At 36.8% G+C, this 13720-nt stretch overlaps 1 long non-coding RNA gene and 1 pseudogene across 3 annotated transcripts in view; one reads left to right on the top strand and one right to left on the bottom strand.

Moving 5' to 3' along the window:
- Positions 1 to 13720, top strand: part of LOC111093189 — a 58886-nt gene that overhangs the window by 44414 nt on the left and 752 nt on the right. For 2 of the 3 annotated variants that reach the window (XR_005381176.1, XR_005381174.1), the window contains exons 3-5: positions 3470 to 3620; positions 8587 to 8660; positions 9105 to 9136. This is a non-coding gene — a long non-coding RNA (uncharacterized LOC111093189). The remainder of the gene's footprint in view (positions 1 to 3469; positions 3621 to 8586; positions 8661 to 9104; positions 9137 to 13720) is intronic. The other variant, XR_005381175.1, reaches the window with a different exon arrangement.
- On the bottom strand, positions 3452 to 9929 carry LOC100684013 (annotated as a pseudogene).

The raw sequence follows: 13720 nt of genomic DNA, 5'->3' as shown, positions 1-13720 counted from the left end.
AAATAATTAAGCATGTAGAAGACTGGGGATCTCTACTCTCAGCCCGTATTGTTATTATTTATTGATGGGACCTTTGGTGATTACCTTGTCCATTTGAAAACTTTGTTTCCTCATCTGTAAAATGTGGGAATTTGGTACCCCTAAGCCCTTCTGAGTTTTAATAATTGCTCATTCTATGAAACATAATTTTACTCAGTTTTCTTGTTTTTTCAGAAATACTATGGTTAATATATATTTAAAAAGCAAGTCATGTTACTCAGTTAACACAAGAAATGCAACTAAGTTAAAAAGGGACAGTGCTGGCATTTAATGTTTAACATTAAATAAATATTGGATTCATACATTTCTAATATTATGCCTGGTGGACTTCACCTTTATCTTGGAAGAGCTTTTAAAATATTAAAAAATTACTATAAAATCAAATTTAAACCCAAATAGTGGTAAATCTCTTTGTTTTATTTCACATTGGAGAGAGAAATTGATTACAGGGATCTAGGCTTACGCCAGAGTCTTAAATATCCTACACAATAAAATGCTAGTCAATAAAATCAGAAGAAATAATAAAATTAAAAATCATTTTGCCACCATGATGGTAATTGATTCAGATAAGAATAATCAATGGTCAACAGTGCAAGAAGGTTCCCCTTTCTCCACATCCTCTCAAACAAGGGGTGGTGGAAAGGGAGGTGGGCGGGGGGGTGGTGGTGGTGAATGGGTGACAGGCACTGAGGGGGGCACTTGATGAGATGAGCACTGGGTGTTATGCTATATGTTGGCAAATTGAATTCCAATTAAAAAAAAAGAATAATCAATGGCTTCTAAAATTTGGGTGAAAGTTTTATAACAGTATTTAAACAGTTCCAAAATTTCTCCCTAGAAATTATTTACTAGTTTCAAAGGAAAAATAATGACCACATTGGAGAAGGATCCCATCTTAGCCAAGTTTTCAAAACTAACCTAACTAGTACTGCAATAACTGATAGCTATTGGTCATTCCTGCCAAAAGGCATGACCTGACTCTAACCACAAAGAAGCTTCTAAGAAACCTAAACTAAAGGACATTGTATAAAAGTGACCACACTTTTCAAAAATGTCAATGCCATGAAAAAAAGTTTGAGGTAATTTTTAGATTTAAGCACACTAATGACACATGACAAAGCAATGTGTGATCCTGGATTGGGAAAAAATGGCATAAGAATATTACTGGGACAATTAGTGTTATTTGAATGTGGCTGCATATTAGATAACAGCATTGTATCAATGTTAAATTCCCTAATTTTGTTAAGTGAATTGTACCAGTTTATGGAATGCCCTTATTCTTTGGAATAGTACTTCAATTCTTTAGAGGTAAAGAGACAAGTTATCTATGAGTAGGCTCTTAAATGATTATATATTTGAGAGGAATGATGAAACAAAGGTGATACAGTGTTAACAATTGGTGAGTCTGATTGAAGGCTATATGGGAATTATGTTTTAGTATGCTTGTAACTTTTTTGTGTGAACTTCATAAAAATAAAAATATCACACACACCCACACCTTCCAAAGGTATTTTGTTCATTTGTTTATTAAAGGTATTTAATCTGCCTTTGACATCTATATTTACATTGTAGGGCTTGATATTTAGCTAATCATTGAGTGATATTGGTCCAAATATCCAATTTTCTCTAAACTCTATTTAATTGAACACAATCTAAAAATCTCTATCTTTTGATAAATATTCGAGCAAATTAACTTAGTAACTTGTTTTGGAAAGATTAGAGAGAAAATATTTGGATCAATTATCACATTAAAGGACAAAATACATAATAATTTTTGTTTGAAATGAAATTTACCTTTATTTATGCATTGTCTCAGTGAATTCTCTGTGAAAAGAAATGATGGAAGTTTGGAATCTCTGTATTCTTTCTCTCTCATCTATTTTTTTCTTATTCCCACAAGTTTACTGGCTACATTTGACAAACTGAAAACTTATATTTAACAATTTGCTATTAATACCAAGTTATCTTTCTAAACTGATGTAGGAGTTTGAGAGTGATGAGAAATTTGTTTCAAAATTAACTTTAAATGATATGTCTCCTCTGCATATCTTCCTAAAAATACATATAAAGCCAGAAAAGCAGAAGTATTTAAGAAGGAGGAAAATTCAAAAACTGTAAGATATTATTTTTGCTGGTATGTTATGTATCTATTGGTGTTATTTCACCATTTACTGGCTGGCAGGAGATGACTAGAATATGTGTCCGGTGTGGGCTCCTGAACCTTACCTGGCATTTCATATAGCATTAGAAGGTTGCCCAGTCTGCCCCAATTTTATGTGACCAGTATGCATATCTAGTCTATAAAAAAGGACCCTTTTTCCTAGTCAACTATGTATTTAAGAAAGATTCAAATATATGGCCAGAGTATTTTTCCCCACGGTATGTTTTTTGAAAGAGAGAGAGAGAGAGAGAGAGAGGTGCTAGCATCAGAAATTAGCAAATTAGAGATCTTTGAAGCAAATTAGAGATCCCCTTGTATGCTTGATTGATAAAAAATGAAGTGAAATTCTATTGTGCTGCAGTACATTGTAATAAATTAACTTTGCTTGATTAAGCTTTGGTGGTATTTTAGGAACTCAACGATGTGGAATTTCTACCAAGGTCTGTGTAAGAAACCTTCGTTGCTATAGCCCAAGACTCTCAACTCAAAAACAGTATGCTCCATGGAGCTTCTGCATCTCCTGCTTGGGGGCATCTGTGATCACAGTAGTGGCATGAAATTCACCTTGGGTCTGACCTATGATTTGCTCTTTGTTTGTGCTCTCAAATGCTAAATTAATTTTGCCTCCTCGGAAATTAGATCTCTTTTAAGAATCATTTGATTATGTGACCATATGTGAAATATGAGATCTGTTCTTCAAGTCAGTCCTAGGACCTGGGGAGTTCAGATTTCTCCTTAGAATGGCATGGTTGCTTGTGTTTGTCACTTATCAAAAACCTTATGAAAACTGTTCCTATGCTTGTCTTATTTTGCCCACAAGAGTCTAGTCCTAGGAAAGATCTCTCCAATCTTGGAAATGCATATTTCTCAGGTTATAATGGTAGGCAGCCCAATATTTTGGTTGAGGAGACACAAGGTAGGAGATGTGCAGGCAATATGTTCAACTGTTTTTGCCTAGAATATGACCTCTTTTCAGAGGTAAAATCAGCCCTCACGGCAGAACTTATCACACTTATTGCAAAAACATCCCCACAGAGGGAATGCAGTGGCCAGTACCCTCAAGTAACCATTGATGGGAAACAATTATAGAACTGGTGAAAGGTCTTTTGTGCTTGTCTTAAAATATTAAAAAATCTTGTCAGTATCATGTAATCAAGAGTTCTGGATGAAACCAAGTGAGGCTATTAACACTGGTACATTTTATTTTATTGTATTGTATTTATTGTTTTTGTGGCTCTGAAAACTTTTTTCTTTATTGTTATTTTACAGTGTACCATGAACATCTCTTCCATGCACATGAGTGAAAGATCCCCTCCTGAAAGACCAAAAACACTTGTAATTGGATCAAAAGGCTGCTGGTAACAAGAGTGACACCTAAAGCGAAGGATCAGCCTGCCCAATGCCAGCCACGGAAAGCAGGGTCAGCAATACTCTCATTAGAGAAGTTAGAATTGAAGGCCAAAGGCATTAAGGATATGGGATATCATGTAAACCCGTTTGGCCCCTACCTTGGCCCCTCATTCCTCCGACACTCCATTGCCTCCTTGGGGCAAACGGATCTTGTACATCTCTTTGCATCCAGTGAAAACCATCCCTTTTCTTTTTATTTTTCCTAGCTCTTCCTGAGCCTTTGACATATCTCCATATTCTCTCATTATCTCCTCACTGCTCAAGTGCCTTTCCTGTAAGTCCTCCTGATGGTCCTTGGGGAGATTGTCCATCCCCCCATCCGGTTTTCTTTTCTTTCCTGGGCATGTAATCTTCAGCTGGGCACTTTCCAGCAGCTGGTCGCTCACCCCCGGGCTTTGCCAATGATTCTGGCTTGTCCTCACCATCTGGTTTTTCCCTCATTCTCAGACTTGCCCTGCTTTTCCTGCTTTCCCTCATCTTCTGGTTGCCCCTCGTCATCTGGCTGTCCCTTATTCTGGAGCTTTCCCTCATGCCCTGACTTCCCCTCCACTTCCAGCTTTTCTTCCTCCCCTGATTTCCTTCCTCTTCAGGCTCTCCTTCATCTTCTGGCTGTCTCTCAATTTCCAGCTTTCCCTCATTTTCATTGTAGAGTTTTTCCATGTTGAGATTTTCCCTTCTTTTCCTTGCCCTGCGGGGATTCTGGACAGGTTCTTCTTCCTTTTCTAGCCTTGCAGAGTATTGGGGACAGACACACAGACTTGAGGGGCCTGGGGCAGGCCTGCACCTCCTCCCGCTTGCAGAAGCCCAGTCACCCCTCATGGGGCCCTCTGGTTCCACGCAATGCTGGTGCATCTTAGATAGAACTTGAAAATGTATTGTCTCATGCAGCTCAGCGAGGGAATGCACAATGGGAAAAAAAGAAAAGAAAGAAAAATATATAAGATACCTATTTTTATTGAACTAATTAAAATTTTGTCTATACACTCATAAATTACAAGTTAAGACATAATTAAGAGAAATCTGTCCTTAGTCACAGTCCCATTCACTCCTGATTCCTTCTCCCAGAGAAAACCACATTCTGTTCTTCTCAGACTTTGTCTCTATATTTAAAACGATATAATTTTATTGTTCCTTTAGAAAATTTTAATTTAGATATCCAACTATTTAGCGAAAGAAGTTAGCTCCTTTATATGCACCCACTTCTTCTTTCCCATGTATGTCTCTTCCCATCTTCTGAGTGTAGCTGTCACAACTGATTAAATCAATATTTAGTTTTTTTTTTTTTACATTACTATTACCTTTAAAAAAAGATTTTATTTATTTATTCATGAGAGACACACAGAGAGAGGCAGAGACACAGGTAGAGGAAGAAGCAGGGTCTCTGCGGGGAGCCCGATGCAGCACTTGATCACAGGACCCCGGGATCACACCCAGAGCTGAATGAAGGCAGATGCTCAACCACTGAGCCACCCAGGGGCCCTATTATTACCTTTTAAATATGATTCTCAGCTGGACCATTTATTGTGCTCATATTTTTTTTCTGGCCTTTTAAAAATTTCTCTAAATTTTTTGTGTACCTATGACATTCATCCCCAAATATTCTAGCAGAGATTCGATTTCATCTTCTCCATATATTTAAATAGCATTTTAAAAAGATTTTATTTATTTATTCATGAAAGACACACAGAGAGAGGCAGAGACACATGCAGAGGGAGAAGCAGGCTCCATGCAGGGAGCCCGACATGGGACTCGATCCTGGGTCTCCAGGATCATGCCGAAGGCAGGTGCCAAACTGCTGAGCCACCCAGGGATCCCCTAAATAGCATTTTTTTTTGTTTCTTAGTGTCTTTTTCTTTTTTTCCTCTTTTTGATATTTCTTAGAGACCCTGTCCTTCCACTCCAATTTACACTGGTTGCTTTCTTCACAAATGGAATCCTGAAATTTCCCTTTTTGACCATCCTGGGAGGGATGAGCCACCCAGGCATCCCTTTCCTTTGCTTTTTTAGCTTTCTCTAATGGCAGTGTGAGTTACTATTGATTCTTCTCTGTTCTAACTTCCAAAATTTTGTTATGTCTCTTATCTGCTGAAATTTCTTATCCTATTTTATTTATCCTTAAATGTCTGTGCATATCTTATTCTTCTCCTGTTATTGTAGTGGGGTTTTAGGAGGGGGTAGGTGGCAGCATATTTCTTCAATATACCACATGAAACAGAGATCTCTCATCACAGTTTTAGTTATCAAAATTCTAGAATGACTAATATAATGTCTATAAGGTGAAAGACAGAGGAAGCTGAAGAAAAAAAGTTATTCAAGTGCAGTTGATGCATTAAATTGCTACTGCCAGATGGAGATTATATATTTCTCACTGTTAAGTATATTATGGGCTTTTTCTTTTTTCTTTTGGCCTTATTTCATTTTAAGCATCACTAAATAAAATGGACACTAGATGGCTCTGTAAAAGCATATATATTCAGAACATTCCATGTAGTTCAAGAATTTGAAGGCATCATAAAAATCTTTGATAACAAAAGAAAATTAATTTTTTAGTTATAAAAAATGAGGTTTTTTTAAAGATCTTATTTATTTTTTTTGAGATAGAAACTGGGACAGAGAGAGAGAGTGCAAGAGCAGGTTGAGGGGCAGAGGGAGAAGCAGACTCCCCACTGAGCAGGGAGCTTGATGCAGGGCTGGTTCCTGGGACTCTGGGATCATGACCTGAGCTGAAGGCAGATGCTTAACTGACTAAACCACCCAGGTGGCCCAGAAAATGTGTTTAAAATCACTGCTAGTTATTAAGGAGTGAATTCAGAAATTTGTAAATTTTCTAAGTGCTATTTGTTATCAATAAATATTTGTCAAATATTTGCCAAATGCCAAGTACTATGAGAAATAATGGGGCTATAGGGGTAAGTAAGATTGACATGGCCTTATCTATAGGGAATTTACTGGCAGTAAAAATTCAGATATGAAATAAATAATCACAAATGATATGTTAAACAATTTCAAGTATTCAGAGTTTTGTGAAAAGGTATAAAACGCTATTTGGAATATATATCAGGTTTCCTAACTTAGACTGGGTCAGGGAATGCTTTGCTGAGAACATGAGGCTCAAGCTGTTTTGAAGGATAAATAGACTGTTAAGCAGTTGGCTGAAAAGATGTGTTTTCCAGGTAGAGGAATGGCATAATTCAGGCCCCAGTGACAGCAGGGGAGAACACAGAGCATGACCAAGCTGCCACTTCAGGTACAGAAGTGGGCAGGGGGAGAATAGGACAAAGTAAAGCTGGGAAGGTCCACAGAAGAAAATTATGAAAGGTCTGGGATTTCATAATGAGTCTAGGAGAGTTGAGAAGCTGTGAAGTGTTCTATGCACACTAATTATGTGATTGAATTTACATTTTTAACAGAGAGCTTTTGTTACCTTGTGCAGTATAATATGGATTCCATCTTGTAAAGTTTCCAACTTTTCTCAAGTTGTTCAAATCACTGGGTTGATAATGGTCACCCAAAATAACTGAAATCAGTGTATAGAAGCAGTGGCTTTGAGGATCTAACCTAGAAGACATAAAAGTCCCCAAAATGAAACAATCGAAGGAAACTTTAGAAGAGAAATATGTAGGAATGTATTAGTATTTATTGTATGCATGTGTATGCATGAATGTATGAATATATAATGTGATATATATATATATATATATATACATACACACACGAAGAGAGAGAGAGAACCTTGGATAAATGGTCACAGTCAACATGACCTATATTAATTATCATGATTTTATTTTTTCTGCTCTTACTTTATCTTCAATTGATATTTGGTTTGGATTATATCATGAGGTGGGAAGGGACTGATACTGAGTTACAATGGCATAAGTTTGCCTACTTTTGGTCTTTTCTTTTCTTTCTTTTTTTTTTTTTTTTTTTACAGAAATGGTCATTTCTTTTATAAGTAACATAATATTGTCCTCTGCTGTGTGTTTGTATTAGTTTAGCCTTTATCCTTTGAGCCTCCATGTGGTCTGATTGAACAACCCCAAGCATTAGGAACACCTTATAGGAATTTTCATCGAATTTTTAGAGTTGGAAAGAATATTAGTGATCATATTTTTGTGGATTTCACACTGTTTTGTGGAATCTTAAGCAATTCCTTCAGAGTATCTCAGGATTGCCTAGGAAGTAGATGAAGGTTCAAGATGGCAACGCTCTGCCCATCCTTCCCCTTTAACTGAAGAAGTTGTGCTTATCTGTTGAACTTTTGTGCAATGTTTTCTTTGAAGAGAGCTTTTTGCTACTGGAAAGATCTGTTATTGTCCAAATACTCATTTTCGTGGGAGGACACTGAGGACAAAGATTGTAAATGGATTTTTCCAGGTCCTAATGAAAGAAACAAGACTTGCTCCTAGACATCTAGTACCAGAAACTCACTAAGTTTATTCCCCACACAAATATGCTGGTATGTAAATGGATTTGTTTGAATTGTTTTATTTTTGTTTGAATTGTTTTAAAGAGAAAACCCAGCTATTTTAATAATAGAGTTCCCAGAGAAGATTGGAATTAAGAGTTATACAGTGGGCGAAAAAAAGAAAACAACAACAACAACAAAAACGTTGTACTAGTGAGTGCTAGAGTAGTTTTCTTTCTTAAATTATACTGTTTTATTTAGGTCTATGATTAGGTATAATAGCACTTACCATCACCCCTTACAGGTAAATGGATGTCCATTAATTTTTTTCTGGTTCTTTTTAGAAGTATTTAGAAGGAAGCTGCACAGAAATTAGTAAAGAAGAAGTAGCAAAATATTTCTCAGTTAAGAATTGACAAAATTGACAAAAGCCCCCAATTAGTGCACTGGATTATTTCAAAGTCACAATGTGTATATAAGGACCTCACTGCCCTTTTCAGGTTAGTAAGACATAAAGATTCAAATGCTGGAATAACAGGACAAATACTCTTTTTTTTTTTTTTTTTTCTAGAAGAAAATGGACTTCTTTTTGGTAGTTTTAAGAGTCTGGTTAAGAGCACCATGAAATATCAGTGGAGACATCCTGTGAGTAGGAATAATAATCTCAGTATTTAACCACGGTGGGATGCGGGCTTAAAACAATCAGAAAGTTTGTTGGCAATTGGGCTTCATTAATATTTATATGAGCAAGGTTTGGGGGATTCCCCTGCCATGTTGGATATTATCCTTCAGTTTTGGATACAGGGTTGACTAGGAGGAATGGATGAGGAATTTAGGATAATAACCATTTACTAATAGAATAAAAATATTTCAATATACTGATGTGCTCTGGATGAGATATAGCCCCCGTTATGGGAATAGTTTCTTTTAAAACCACTGTGCTGGAAATATATGTGGACCTACCATATTTGTTTCTTAAAACCTCTTCACTTAGCCATTTGTGAATTTCTGGTTTTGCCCTTCAGATTCAGGTATCACTCTGACTCATGATCTCATTTTTGCATCTCCTCACATCTAATGATATTTTAGGATTTGGTGGATCAACTGTCTCTGCATTCCAGGTAACTAACCTCAGTTTATTTTTTTTTTTAATTTTTTATTGAAGTTCAATTTGCCAACAAATAGCGTAACACCCAGTGCTCATCCTGCCAAGTGCCCCCCTCAGTGCCCATCACCCAGTCACCCCAACCCCCCACCCACCTTCCCTTCCACTACCCCTGTTCATTACCCAGAGTTAGGTCTAACCTCAGTTTATTGATTGTTGATTAGTTTGCTATAATTTTGGCAGTTCAAAGTATGGTATTACACTATTCAATATAAAATGAGGAGAATATAGAGAGAGCACAGGGACCTTTGAAAGTTAAAAGATGCAATTAATGCAATTAATTCAGATGCAATTAATATTTATATTTCCATAAAATACTTAAGTGATTTAGGAGATAGTAAGTGGTCATAAATTTAGGCATATCTAAAAAAAGATTTGATAAACCTCCTGAGTTAAATAAAACTTTAATTAATGATTGTTTAATTAATTTAAGGGTACTCAAAACTATATTTAGTTACAGGATTAGTTTTAGCCTTGCTTTAATGAAACACTTCCCAACTTACCTGATCATAAAAATCATGTAGGGTGCATATTAAATAATGCTTGGGCAGCCCGGGTGGCTCAGCAGCCTAGTGCTGTCTTCAACCCAGGGCCTGATCCTGGAGATCTAGGATCGAGTCCCACGTCGGGCTCCCTGCATGGAGCCTGCTTCTCCCTCCGCTTGTGTCTCTGCCTCTCTCTCTCATGAATAAATAAATAAAATCTTTTTAAAAATGCTTAATTTCAGGTCCCTTTCCATATATACTCAATGGTTGTCCAGGGGACGACCTGGAAATGTGAATGTTAAAAAGTACCCTCAATTAAATCTTATGAATAAATAATTTGGAAGACACCGTTCTACTTTGTAGATTGTATTGTTTTAAGTTAATGTTGAAGAGTAATCAGAATATTTAGTAGGATAAGCAGAAAAAATACTAGCTCCTAAACTTTAGTGCTATAATATATCAATGCATTAGAAAGGTATAGGAAAAAATTGTGAAAGACTTGGAAATGGACAAAAAGATTGTTGGATGTCTTCGATGGAAAATTAGCATTGTCTAACACACACTTCCAGGTTATATATTATAGAGTGAAAGCTATTTTACAACTTTGTAAGTGTAGAATATTGATAATGATTAAATGAATGATTATTTTCCATAGAAAGACAAATTGTGTCCTATGCAAATGTAGTTAGTTATTGTCCTATTGGTATTGACCAATTTTTCATGTTTTAAGAAAAATCTATTATTTCAACATTTCTGTCCATATCAATCTACTATCTATCTGTTTATCATCTATATATCTACCATCTCCTCTCCCTGCCCTTTTTTTCCCCAAGAATTAATGAGTCAAACAATATCTTTGAGACATCTTCATTTAATATTTATATGACAATCATAATTATATTCTTTAAAAATTTTCAGTGGGCAGTATACTACCCACATCTTATTTATCCTCCCTGAAAAGGAGAAGAATCAAGTCATTAGTTTCTCTAATATTATTTTTCCAAAGGATCATGCATTCAAAGAGTGTGCATAGTGCCTGGGTGAAATTAACCACCCTAGAGGTTCCTTTTAAAAAGCACATCTAACAACAGATGAATGGATAGATATTACTCAACCATCAAAAAGGATGAAATCATACCATTTACATCGATGTGGATGGAACTGGAGGTATTATGCTGAGTGAAATAAGTTGATCAGAGAAAGACAATTGTATGGTTTCACTCATGTGGAATATGAGAAACAGTGCAGAGGATTATAAGGAAAGGGAAAGAAATCTGGGAAGAAATCAGAGAGGGAGACAAATCATGAGAGACTCTAACTATAGGACACAAACTGAAGGTTGCTGGAGAAGAGGTGGGATTGGGGATGGGGTAACTGGGTGATGGGCATTAAGGAGGGCACATGATGTGATGAGCACTGGATATTATATGCAACCAATGAATAATAGAACTCTACATTTAAAACTAATGATGTACTATATATTGGCTAAGTGGACTTAATTTTTTTTATTTTTTTAAAGAAGATGAGGGGATCCCTGGGTGGCTCAGCAGTTTAGCGCCTGCCTTTGGCCCAGGGCTCGATCCTGGAGTCCCGGGATCGAGTCCCACATCAGGCTCCCAGCATGGAGCCTGCTTCTCCCTCCTCCTGTGTCTCTGCCTCTCTCTCTCTCTCTGTCTATAATAACTAAATAAATAAATCTTTAAAAAAAAAAGATGAAAAAAGCGCATGTAGTGTTAAGAGGTTTAAGGAATTGAGAAAACAGTTTCTAGGAGCAAATCTAGTCTAGTGATTTTCTCCAGTATGTCAGACAACATGACACATGGCAGTTTTCAGAACAGGAGGATCACTGTGAGGGTATTGTATAGAAACCTAAACTGGGTTTCCTGACATTTGTCTGTTTCCTGACCTGAAAGAGAAAAGCTCTAACATGTGCTCTGGTCTGGGTTGCCTGTGAATAACTGATGCAACTCTAATTCAACGTGTAGCCTCTCACATTTTGTTCATTCTTTGTAAGTTAAGTTCTTCGGCACGCTTATGGTGGAGATATATAGGACACTTTTCCTGTTTCAGTGACCCAGAGTAGAGGCAGACACATAAACTTACTATGATATTAATAACAGAGGAGGGTACAGCTACCTGGTTAGCATAGAAATGCCATTACATGAGCAAGGGTGAGTTAGGAAATTATAACAGAAAAGTTAACATTTAATGTGGTCATACTTTTTCTCTGGAGTACAATATTATTTAGTCTTTTAATTATAAAAGTAGTATATGAATACTTTCGAGGTTTTAAAATGCCAAACATTGAAGCAAGGTCTTTAAGGATGAATTAGGGAGATAGATGAATCCATGAGTAGGAGGTGAGTCTAGAGGGAAGAGGACACGCCAGGGAGTAGAAATTCACAAAGTGGAGCTGTAGGAGACCATGGCAGATTTGGGAAATAAGAATACGTAGTTCAATGTCAGTGGAGCAGAATACTGTGGGGAGCGTTTGGAGATGAGATTACGATGAAGACTGAGTTAAGGTTGCAAGAATTCTGTATGTTTAGATGTTTATTTTTCCCCTTTAAGGCAGAAGAATAACTTGATTAAATCTATAATAGAAAGATCACTTTGAGAATGGGCTGAAGTCAGAGAGTCTGAAGGCAAGGAGTCTCAAGGAGTTTTATACCCATGGTCTATTTTAAATCTCACGGAAATGGGATTTGGCCTCACGCCTCTTAGCCTAGCTGCTTTGGTGTTGTCTTTGTTGCCATTCTTCTGGAGAAGTTACTGGTTTTTAGGTAAGAAAGTGGATGGAAGGCATTGAAGGTAGGACAATGAGCATAAAACAAACAGGGCTCAGGTAAGTACAATAGTGTGTGTTATTGACTAGTTGTGGGATAGTGATCAGAGAGTTTTGGGCCTTGAATTCTTATCCTACCTGTGACCTTAACTGGGTGATGGCAGGAAGTCAGTGAAGCTATTTTGGAATTCCAACTCTCTCTCTCTCTCTCTCTCTCTCTCTCTCATGAGGAGGTTGATCAAGCTAATTTCTATGGTCTCTTCCAACCTTAAAGGTCTATGTTTCTTCGTAAATATCACTGTGAGCTGGTATGTTTGGAGAGAGTGTCACAGAGGATATGAAGTTATTAACTATTATTTCCATTTCGATCTCGGATGTGACAAATATCTTCTCTCTCCGTTTCTTTGGCATTTTATATGTGCTTTTAATATAGGACATACCACATTACACTGTAATTGCTTACAGGGGTGCTGTTTAAAGTATTTAATGGCCACTTTGGCATAGGTACTTACATAATAGAAGGAACCTAGCTATAAACAGGTGGGAAGGTCATTTGGTGCACACTAGTCAAGTATCAGCTCTGACTGCTTGCATGTCTGTCTCTCCTTCCGGACCATGAGTGAGGCAATGGCAGGAACTGTGTCTTTATAATTTTGGATTCCACATCCTAAGGCAATGCTTGCCTCATAGTAGATGCCTAATCAATATTTGTTAGATGAACGGACAAATAATTTCCAGTGTCTCCTTGGTGTTTGACAGGCTCATGTGCTCAGTGAGTGTAGCTATGTTGCACGAGCTTGTAATGAAAGGAAAACGATGCTTGAACAGCTTTGCTTTTAGAAGAAAGCTGACAACCCTGAGGGCAAGCAGTTACAAAAGTACCTAAGATACTGGGCACTCATTAATTTCCAATAATCTTTTATTCCTTCTTTCTAGAGTCAATTATATCATAAAACTGGAACGACTTTCATTTTATTTTTTTTTGTCCAAAAGAAAGCATTTCAAGGGCAAAACCCTCATTACTTCTTCACACTCACTTTATAAGCTATGGAGTTTTCTAGTTATAGTAAAAAAAAAAAAAGTAATGTAAGTTTAAGTCTTATCAGCATCTCAAGGCTCTTCTTGCTTAATCTCTTCCTGACAGAAAGAGATTTCTGTCCTTTTCCTTATTATCTAATCATGTTATACTTTGATTGTGAGTCTTCCACAAGCACAGGATGGCTGACTCATCGTTTTGAATTTATCTTGGAAGCAGCTGTAAGAGTTTAAA

Source organism: Canis lupus, chromosome 29 (genome assembly GCF_011100685.1).
Source record: "Canis lupus familiaris isolate Mischka breed German Shepherd chromosome 29, alternate assembly UU_Cfam_GSD_1.0, whole genome shotgun sequence".
Lineage (NCBI taxonomy): Eukaryota > Metazoa > Chordata > Mammalia > Carnivora > Canidae > Canis > Canis lupus.
This window is presented reverse-complemented; position numbering and strand designations above follow the sequence as displayed.